The sequence below is a fragment of the Schistocerca piceifrons genome, unplaced genomic scaffold (assembly GCF_021461385.2).
Source record: "Schistocerca piceifrons isolate TAMUIC-IGC-003096 unplaced genomic scaffold, iqSchPice1.1 HiC_scaffold_1682, whole genome shotgun sequence".
Lineage (NCBI taxonomy): Eukaryota > Metazoa > Arthropoda > Insecta > Orthoptera > Acrididae > Schistocerca > Schistocerca piceifrons.
The window spans coordinates 1,332,203-1,344,084 of NW_025727548.1; positions in this window are offsets into that span (position 1 = coordinate 1,332,203).

The following is an 11,882-nucleotide window of genomic DNA, read 5'->3' on the forward strand; positions in this document are numbered from 1 at the left end:
CATTTAGAGCGGAGTGATGTCGTGTGCAGTGGTGGGAGTGTTGATGTCTGAAGGGGGTAACTGATCGAAGTACTGGAAGCTAGGGTCGAGTGGTGGGACCTAGCTGAGCGAGAGACAGGCGATTATATATAGGATACAGTACGTCGCTATTGGCTGCTGGGACCACATGCTCCACCGCGGCGTCCTCACTTTATACACGAGACAGGAACATGCTCAGCCACGGCTTAGAGCGCGACGGCTGGATAGCCCTCCAGTGGTGATAGAGGACCATGCCGTCTGGCGCGGATTTAAAACCCGCTTGGAACCAGACAGTAAGCGAGTACTAAGGATATAAAGGCGCTGAGATTGGTATGAAGTACTCTCCATGACACATTATACAGTGACTTCTAGAGTATATATACACATATAGTCGTATTTTATGTAAAATATCAAGTATACCAACAATAATAACAGTAATTACACCAACTGAAAAAATAAATTAAGTATCCAGAAGGAGAGGAGGAAACGAAATAAAAGTTCACGGGCTGACAGGGTATGCCATGTTATTTTATGATTACAAAATCGAGTCTAATTTGCAATGAAGTTGCCACTATGAGACCGCTCATCATCATGACTCTGTCCTAGATGCATGCACTAATTCCGATAGGAAGGCTTTCAGAGAGCCATTGTATCCTCTCCTGACACAAGCTGGCCCACAAATGTTGTAAATGTTGTAACTGATACTTAATATCCTGGATATCGGCGCTAGGACGGACACTTAAATTGGTCTCACAGTTGTTATATCGGGAACGGATCTGAGAACGTTTGTGGCATCAGAGTACGTCAACATGATGAAGTTCATAGACGCGTGACGTGTGTGGACGAGCTTTGTCCTGTTGGAAAGTGTACCAGAAATCTGTCACAGGGAAAGTGATATATGAGGATGGAGGATCTCCATTACGTACCATTGTGCCGTCAGAGTTCCCTGATTCACTACCAGTTGCGCCCTGAAGTCATACTTGACGGCGTCCTCGTCTTGACAGCAGTATAACACCGATGTGGCCCTCTACAACATTGGAAAAATCGGACCTCTCCCAATGTGGGCCCTATATTCGTGGACGATAGACATACACGGTAGTGCAGCACGCCAATTCGTCGGTGAACACAAAGCGACGCCATTCAGTCCGAAAGCGGCGCCACGCCAAATGCTACAGTTTGTGCCAAGGTGTTAACAGCAGCAGCAGCCGGCGTCTGGGATGGAAATTGCTGATTCCGGCTGCTGCTAGACTCCGACCAATGATGCAGAATGACACAGGATGTTGCAAGGAGTCCTTTACTTGTTCCCGGTTGCCAGATGCAACTCTGAAGCCGTCTGCGGCGGCCATACGTGGTGGACTGGAATGTGGAGAACGAGTACTCCTGCGCTCACGTACACATTCAGTAATTTTTACATATGAATTCTCCACGAATCTGAATGTTTTACGATTCGACCTGCCGGCCAAATGGAGAACCCCAATGATCCCCATTTCAAACTCTGTCAGGAACGTACACTGAAGAGCCGAAGAAAGTGGTGCATCTGCCTAATATCGTGAGGGGCCCCGCAAGCACGCCGCAGAAGTGCGCAGCACGCCCTGGCCTGGACTCGACTAGCGTCTGAAATAGTTCTGGAGGGAATTGACACCATGAAACCTGCAGAGCTGTACATAAACCCGTAAGAGTACGAAAGGTGGAGATCTCTTCTGAACAGCACGTTGTATGGCATCCCAGGTATGTTCAATAATGTTCATGTCTGGGGAGTTCTGTGGCTCGCGGATGTGTTTAAACTCAGAAGAGCGTTCCTGGAGCCACTCTGTTGCAATTCTGGACGTGTGGGGTGTCGCACTGTCCTGCTGGAATTGCCCAAGTCAAAATGCACAATGGGCATTAATGGATGCACGTGACCAGACATGATGCTTACTACGTGTCACCTGCCGCAGTCGTATCTAGATGTATCAGGGATCCCATATCACTGCACCTGGCCACGCCCCACACCATTACAGAGCCTGCACCAGCTTGAACAGTCCCCTGCTGATGTGCAGGGTTCATGGATTCATGAGGCTGTCTCCACACCCGTACACTTCCATCCGCTCGACACAATTTGAAACGAGACTCGTCCGATCAGGTAACGTGTTTCCACACATTAACAGCCCAATGTCGATGTTGACGTGCAAAGTCGAGGGGTAAAGCCTTATTTAGTGCACTGATCAAAGGTACACTAGTGGGCCTTCGGCTCCGAAAGCTCATATCGATGATGTTTTGTTCAATGGTTCGCACGCTGACGGTTGTTGATGGCCCAGCATTCTGTATCAGTTTGCGGAAGGCTTGAATTTCTGTCACGTTGAACTACTCTCTTCAATCGTCGTCGGTCCCGTTCTTGAAGCGTTGTCGGAGATTTGATGTTTTTGGGGATTCCTTATTTCACGGTATACTTGTGAAATGGTCGTACAGGAAAGCCTCACTTCGTCGCTATCTCGTAGGTGCTGTAGATGCTATGACCCACCTCTCGTGCCCCGCCTATAACACTACTCAAATCTTGATAACCTGCCATTGTAGCAAAAGTAACCGATCAAAGAACTGCGCCAAACACTTGTTGTCTTATATAGGCGTTTCCGATCGCAGTTCCGTACTCTGCCGGTTTACATACCTGTATATCCGTTTTTAAATACGCATGCCAATACCAGTTTCTTTGGCGCTTCAATATATAATGCTCTCTCATTCGAGTACGCGGTATCTACGGGTGCTTCACAGTTCTCTCTCAATATCTGACGGTCTCCACGCCGCTTATCTACCTTATCAGGTTTGGTAACAACAATAAACAAGAACTACATTAATGCACTCTGGTAGCGATCGTACATGTCGGAGAGCCGGCCGGGGTGGCCGAGCGGTTCTAGGTGCTACAGTCTGGAACCACGCGACCGCTACGTTCGCAGGTTCGAATCCTTGGCATGGATGTGTGTGATGTCCTTAGGTTAGTTAGGTTTAAGTAGTTCTATGTTCTAGGGGACTGATGGCCTGAGAAGTTGTCCCATAGTGCTCAGAGCTATTTGAACTTGTCGGAGAGAATTTCAGCTCTGTTCGTCTAAGTACCCGCGACGATGGTTACGCGCGGAAAGTGTCACTGACGTCGGACCCAATGTTCAGGCTGTTTCACTTCTTTTACCAGGCACTGTAAGATGGCGGTCTGAAAATTTCGCGGTCTCATAATGACAAAGACAACTTATGTTTTCAAAGAAGTTTTATTTTTCAATATATTCTTCTCTAATATCAGTATATTTCATGCAGTGGTGTTCCAGTGGCATTATCCCACCTCTGAATTGTTGTTTCGGAATTGCTGCAAAGTACCTATCTAGCGCCGAAATGGCTTCTTGATTGGAGGAAATATGCTGACGAGTGAGGAATTTTTTAAGTTTTGAGAACAGATCGAAGACCGAGAGTCCCAAACCTGGGGAATAGAGTAGAAATTCATGCGTTCCATAACTCAAATCCGTCAATTTCACCATTCTCACACATTTGTGGGCAAGTCCATTGTCCTGACGGAAGATGATTGTTTTTCTTCTATAAGTCAGGTTTGTTTTCAGGAAAGCTTGCGTCCAGTTTCATTAGAAGTTGCAAGTATATTCTCCAGTTATGTTTTTTACCTTTTCAAAGTAGTCAGTCAGCAAAATTCCTCCCGCACCCCAAAACATCATCATCATGATCTATCCCGCTGATTGCTCCGCCCTACTTTCTTTGGAACTGAAGAACCGGCTTCCATCCACTGCAGAGACTGCTGTTCAGATTCGGATGTGTAGTGATGAATCCATTCATCTCACGTATCGATGCAAAACACCCCTACTGTTTTTTTTTTTCGGAAATGTCGTGCGAATGCATTTGTGACCCGCAGTAAGCACACACAGCACCCACCCTGCGCGAAGTGACCAACACGTTCCTTTGATATCGCTAGAGCTTCAGTAATTTCACATACCTCTATGCGCAGATCTTCCAAAATCATGCCATGCACTTTGTCGACGTTTTACGGAATGCTTGCAATTTTTGGACTTTCCTTCGCGTGGATCACCTAGGACGCTTTCACAGCCACGTATAAACTCCACCGCCCATTTCTCCACGGCGTTAATTGAAAATGAAAAGCCACCATGTCCACCTATAAGCTGCAAATTAACTTCTGTCTGTGTTAGACCTTATTTCACGGAGAATTAATCGCTGCACAACACTCCGTTTTCCTATTTTGAAAAATTAGCGCACCACAACTTCAGTCAACTGCTGCCTGAAATGTGGCATGTATTAACACATGTACGAACGTAAGTGTAAGTAATGCTGCGATAATTTGGCGAGGCCGAGATGTTATTTATTATTATTATTGTGTTATGTAACAATGTATAATAGAACTATGAAACTACACAACCTCTCACTGACATATGGATAGACTCTTTCCATAACTAAAACAGTATTTTTCACAACCCTATATTCACAGCTTTAGGGATGCATCGGATACGCAATTCGGGAGAGCCACAGCTCTCACCCTTTATCTTATGGAAGTACGAGTAGCTTTATGTGAGACGCACTTCACTGCAGGCGGAAAAGCTACCATGTGTTATCAGAGGGCGCCCACGTCTCAGAGACCTGGCCTACGAGACAATTTAAGGGGCCGAAACACTACAACCTCCATTTTGTCGCCTATAAAAGTTTAGGTGCAAGCGTAACCGGTGTAAATTCAGCTGCTGATCTGCGTATTATATAGACCTACGTATGCACCGTAATAACACCGACCTGAATATAAGCTAGGTATTCGTGACTGGAAAGTCTTCGTACTATCTCATCTTACGCTAGATACATGCGTAGTCGTGCCATCGTTGTTCTGTAATGACACGGAACGCAGTTTTCCGGTTATCTTTCGCATACCAACCATCGTTTACAATTTTTTACTACGGTCGAAAGCATAATTTCCAATTCCACATGCACTCTGAGAACTGCAATCTTAACGGCCAGTAACATTACGTGTGCCATCATTTCCCGTTCGAACATTCACCAATAGATGTACGGCACAGTTTAAGCCTAGTTAGACTAGTGTGTTGTCATTGATTCATGAACTGGGACTCCCTGTCCTCGATTAACTCATTTTCAGGAAAACTGAAATGCTAGCTACTTAATGTAGTGGATTACAAGGCTGCTTCATTATTTCATTATTATAATAAGTGCCTGCAGGACCACCGTCGAAGATGAACTGAAAGATTCTTAACAAACGGCTGAAAGTTACACAGGTCACACCAGCACACAAATACGGAAATAAAAGGTAATGCAGTGAATTAGGAGTATAAATTCTTATCACCGACATCCATTTCAGGTAGAATTTTTCTACACATACTGTGGTCCATCATTATGAAATACATCGAAGAAAACGATCTATTGACACATACATAGCACGGTTTATTCTTATGGAATACGGCTGACTGTTCATACGAAGTATTGCATGCTATAGGGAAGAGATCTCAGGTTGCCTCTATATTCATAGATTTTCAGAAAGTTTTTGACGCCATCTCAAACAAACGTCTTCGAATAAAACTTTCTGTATTCTCTCAGTTGTGCGAATGGATTTGTGATTTCCTGTTAAAACCATTACAATTCCTAGTAATTCATGGTAAGTCAGATAGTGAAACCGGAGTTAGATCTGGCGTTTCCCAAGGAAGTTTTTACAGGTCCTCTGCCGTTCTTCATCTACTCGTACATAAATGATTCAGGAGACATTAATAGCAGCTCTTTTAAATCGCGTACTGATTATTTTATCAGCTTCTAATCAGAAGATCGAAACAAATTGCAAAGTGATTTACACAGTGTGCACAAAGTGGTAATTGATCCGACATAAATGGAGAGAAATGATGTTCATTACAAAATACTTTGTTGACTCCCATATATATATATATATATATATATATATATATATATATATATATATATATATATATATATATCGGGATAAGTGACATTCATAATAAAATGAATCAGTGCTCGCACGGAAAGAGGTATTAATTCTTCCTACGTGCTATTCGAGAATGTAACGGCCGAGAAATAGACTGAAAGCGATTATAGGAATCAGGTTTCAAATTCGTACGTATGAACCCGTGTGTATATGTAGATGAAATACCGTTCTGTGAGTCAATGATACGAGTCTTTCCACTACCTTGCCGGCCGCTGTGGCCGAGTGGTTCTAGGCGCTTCAGTCTGGAACCTTGCTGCTGCTACGGTCGCAGGGTTCGAATCCTGCCTCGGGTATGGATGTGTGGGATGTCCTTAGGTTACTTAGGTTTAAGTAGTTATAAGTCTAGGGGACTAATGACCTCAAAAGTCAAGTCCCATAGTGCTCAGAACCATTTGAACCATGAACTGTCAAGTTTCAGTAGTGTACTGACGCTATTGTCATGATAAGAAATTAATCGTGGCTGACTTACACATGCCGACGGGCTCAGCAGATGAAATGCATGTCCGTAGACCTGCAGACCTCTGCTCTTTAAGCACCAGTTGTGCTGGAATGAATTAACAACGGAATACAAGAGTCTTGACGCTGATAGAAGCAAATAATTTCTGTAAAAGACTCTAAAGAGGGTTTTCCATAACTAGCGAAAGTTCACGTGCCTTGTCGGAAAGCACGAAATAATTGAGTAAAAATCGGGGTGAGTCGTTTCAATGGTCATATTACACCTGTAAGTACAACTTTTCTATGATGATAAACTGACGAGATTATATAACGCGTCGTGTTTCTGATTCTGAGAATGACAAAATCGGAACGGGGCGAAAATTAATCCCTTTACTAGACATATCTGCTCGATAGAGAGCTTGAGATTTAGCTCAGCATGCCTCATTTTCCACTACGTCAGTTAAATTTTGAGGTGTACGATAAGGAGTAGTACTTCCACGACTTTTCCCAACTCAGAGTAACACCGACATCTGTAGACATTGGCACCTCATAAATGAGGCCATAAAATCAACTCAGTTCGGAATATCGTTAAACGAGTAGGAGCATCGTAAAAGACTTCATGTGTAGAAGACATTTTTAATTATTTTTAAATGTGCAGATACACTGAAGCGCCAAAGAAACTGATACAGACAGGCATACTCAAATACAGAGATATGTAAACAGTCAGAATACGGCGCTGTGGTCGACAGCGCCTGTATAAGGCAACAAGTGCCTGGCGCAGTTACGTCGGTTACTGCTGCTACAATCGCAGGTTTCAAGATTTAAGTGAGATTGAAAGTGGTGTTATAGTCGGGGCACGAACGATGGGACACAGCATCTCCGAGGTAGCGATAAAGTGGGGATTTTCTCGTACGACCATTTCACGAGTGTACCACGAACATCAGGAATTCGGTGAAACATCAACCGGAAAAGATCCTTCAAGGACGGGACCAACAACGACTGAAGAGAATCGTCTAAAAGGACAGCCCTTCCGCAAATTGCTGCAGATTTCAGTGCAGTGCCGTCAACAAGTGTCTGCGTGTGAACCATTCAACGAAACATCATCGATGTGGGCTTTCGGAGTCGAAGGCTCACTGGTGTACCCTTGATGACTGCATGATACAAAGCTTTACGTCTCACCTAGGCTCGTCAACACCGACATTGGACTGTTGATGACTGGAAACATGCTGCCTTGTCAGACGAGTCTCGTTTCAAATTGTATCGAGCGGATGGACGTGTACGGGTGTGGAGGGAACATCATGAATGCATGGACCCTGCATGTCAGCAGGAGACTGTTTAAGCTGTGAGAGGCTCTGTAATGGTTTGGGGCATGACTATCATGTGACACGTACGTAAGCATCTATTCATGTCCATTGTGAATTCCGACGGATTTAGGCAATTCTAGCAGGACAATGTTATAGCCCATACGTCTAGGGACACGTCCAGGAACACTCTTCTGAGTTTAAACACTTCCGCTGGCCAGCAAACTCCCTAGTCATAAACATTATTGAGCATATCTGGGATGCCTTGCAACGTGCTGTTCAGAAGAGATCTCCACCCCCTCGTACTCTTACGGATTTATGGACAGCCCTGCAGGATTCATGGTGTCAGTTTCCTGCAGGACTACTTCAGACATTAGCCGTCCATGCCGCGTCGTCTTGGGGAACTTCTGCCCGCTCGCGGGGGCCCTACACGATGTTAGGCAGGTCTGCCAGTTTCTTTGGCTCTTCAGGGTAGTTCAGAAGAGAAAACAAAACAGAAAAAGCAGAAACGAAACAGAGAACAATTAGATCAATGCAAGCTTTGTCTCATATCCGCGTTTCAAACAACGAAAATGATCAATAAGTTAAACGTAGAACCATTTAGGCAGAGTGCAGGTGGGGGGATGTGAGGCGGGAGGAGGTAATACCTCCAGTGAGGCACTAAAAATTTGTGGCCCTATGATATGTAGTGCATTTGGTCATTCATGTAATGCACTATTATTTCAGGGTGTTTCACCGGGTAGACTGAAATATGCCAAGGTTAGAAGTCTCTGTAAGAAGAGTGACTCAATTACTTCTGGCTATTGTCAGCTCTTTTATCACTTTTTAAAGTTTTTGAGATGGTAATATACTCCAAGATTTTCATTCTCCTTTATGGTAATGCGGTACTTGGACTATTTAAAGCGGGCGCTCTACTGAGACAGGTATTTACACATTTACTTAGCACATACTATATGGTTCAGTCTCATTAATATGACCCCCCATATTTTCGACCTTAACTTACAATAACCACTCACATACGACATGTGGGAGCATGCCATATGCAGGAATTATTAAGTGTATCAATTGGGTGGGAAATGTTGGGGTTTCGACGCCGGAAAGAGTGCATTCGCTGTCGTAATGCGGAAACGCAGCGAACTACCTGACGTCTAGAAGGTCATGACTTCCTGGCCAAGAGTTTAAGCACTTCCGAAACGGATAAGTTTATAAACTTATCGTGTGCCGCCGTGGGTAGAGTATGCCGTACATGTCAAAGTTGCACTATCGAAAACCGGCGCCGAGGCAACTATTAAGCTCCACGGGCCATAGATAACAGGGCGACCGACAGCTGCGAAGGTGTGTATGATTGAACACATATGCAACTATCGAGCTTCCGAGCGACGAGATGCTACCAGCAGTGTGTCCACAAAGACCGTTCAGCGAACGTTGCTGCATACTGGCCTCGCAGCAGGCTTCTGGCTCTTTCACCCTTGCTGCCTGGCGTTCATAGTCAACAAATCGTGGAATATGCACGCCAGTATTGTAACTGGACGTCTATTGAGTGGCGACAGGTGACCTTTTCGAATGCATCACGTTTTATCCTCTGTCGAACAGTAGGTTGTTGGCGAATTCGGCGCGAAACGTCTAAAAGCAAACACGCTGCAACCTTTTTCGGAACGGAAATGTTTTCCTGCCATTCTCTGGCTGCTCTCATGATTCTGGGAGGGACAGTGGATGAACGTCTGTCACCTCGGATCATTACCACCCCTAGGGCATGCAGTCGACTTACTCTGCACGATGGCTTCTACCAGCAGTACGGTGCAACATGTCACACAGCTGGCAGTGTACGCGAATGGTTCCATGGACAACAGGATGAGTTTACCGTTTTTCTGGACACCAAGCTCACCGGATTTAAACCCGGTCCAGAATCTATGGATCACGACGCGTGGATCCCCAACCGAAAAACCTAGCACAGCTGGCCACTGTATTGGAGTCATCATGGCTTCCTATCCCTGTCGGTACCCTCCGAAACCTCAGTGACTCTGTTCCTACACGTCGTGCAGTGGTCCACGCTGCAAATTATGGTTATTCAGGGTTTTGACAGGTGATCACACTAAAGTGACAGGACAATGAAAAATTATAAAGTAATAACACATCATCAGATCGGATCTTAAATGCTTTGTCAAAGGTATTTGATCGGGTCAATCAAAATAATATGCTAGAGAAGGTAAAAGAGCAAGCTTTCGATGACTACATCCATTATCACGTGGACGAAGTCATCGAAAGAGTGGAATTTTATCTGAATTTGACATGGAAACTTTACCGAAAACTTTTTATGTGAGGACTCCATCGCGAAACACTTCGAAGACATTTTCGGACATTTTCGAGAAAACTGTTTATGGAGTATGTAGCTGAACACAAGCTTAATTGAATTCTTATTTAACATTTTCGAGATGGGGCCCTTGTCTTAAGGCATTTTAATTTATTAATTCTCTCTCTCTCTTTTCCCTCCCTCCTTCTTCCTCATTCCTTCTCTCTCCTTCTGTCTCTAAAATCACGTCGATCCTATTCACAAAGTGAGCTTAGGGACTGCCCATGTTTGATTTTCTCCAAACTGTTAGGATTAACTTTCTTCTGTTATTTGATTTCCCTACTTATCAGTAAATGGAAACGTTGACCAAAAGAAATTAGGTCGTACTTTTGTTTTTGATTGTGTAAAATGGTTCAAATGGCTCTGAGCGCTATGGGAATTAACTTCTGAGGTCATCAGTCCCCTAGAACTTAGAACTGCTTAAACCTAACTAACCTAAGGACATCACACACATCCATGTCCGAGGCAGGATTCGAACCTGCGACCGTAGCGGTCGCGCGGTCCCAGAATGTAGCGCCTAGAACCGCTCGGCCACACTGGCCGGCCTACTGATGTAAGGGGTGGAACTTTGAACGGTTTTCAGACTTTTCCTCTAGCTAGCACTGTAATAGAAGCTTAACATACTTCGTTGTTCCGTTCTTAAATGATAACATCGACCTTTTGTGTGACGCAGCCTATTTTTGGAAACAAAAATCGGAGTCGGCGAAAGAAAGGTTTGTCCAAAGGCGAAAAATTGTTCCAAGGCAGATCATGGTCATGTAGTTGTGAACAAACATTATATTTAAATATTAAAGCGTTGCAACCGAGAAAATCTTGACAGAACTGTGTTTAATGGCGCATCTGTTATATTATTACTCTACTATTTTCATTTTTCATTTATTTGTTTATTTATTTAACTTTATCTTGTTAGGGCCTTCAAACCATTTCTTACGTCGGACCAGCGTTTCACACATACAATATCTTTTTTACATCGAAGTTACCTAAGAAGTAACAGTTTTGATGTGCGAAACAGTATTAAAATGATATGAGTGTCTATATTGACACCGTGAATAAGTAATACTGAGTATGAATTTATTAAGTTAATACTGGCAATAGAAAACAAGATGATTAAAGTTTTACAGGTGGCAAGTTTGACCCTTCAAGACAAAGAATGTAGACAGCTGCTGGTGACGATGTAGACAGTGGTAAAAAAATGGCTAACCTAAGGACATCATATACATCCATGCCCGAGGCAGGATTCGAACCTGCGACCGTAGCGGTCGCGTGGTTCCAGACTGTAGCGCCTAGAACCGTTCGGCCAAACCGGCCGGCGACAGTAGTAAACTGCGATGGATTCATGAGAAGTGTGCGCAGGACATACCAATTAATGGCCCGCTGATATGACAATAAGGCTTGGAATTCGCTATGTTGCTCAGTGATTCTAATTTTAAGACAAGTAACGTACGGTTGCAGAGATTTAAGGAGAGACGTGGAACATGTTTAAAGTGATTTCACGCGAAGAAAAATCAGCAGCTTTAGGTAACACAGAATGTTGGCAGAAAAACAGCACGTGTTAACTGGTGGAGAGGTACAGTCACGAAGACATTACAATGCAGATGAGATGAGACGGGATTGTAAAATGTAAAGGAGAGAAGCCATCTGACGTCCGCGTGACGGTTCTTCTCTGCAACAAGGCGTCGGGGAGGCATATGTTGACACCGCTGGTGATCGAACGACCATAATATCCCCGATGCTTAAAAAAGTGGAAGAAGCTTGCCAGGTAATAGTACATACATTTAATTTTACCTTACTTTAATTTACAAGC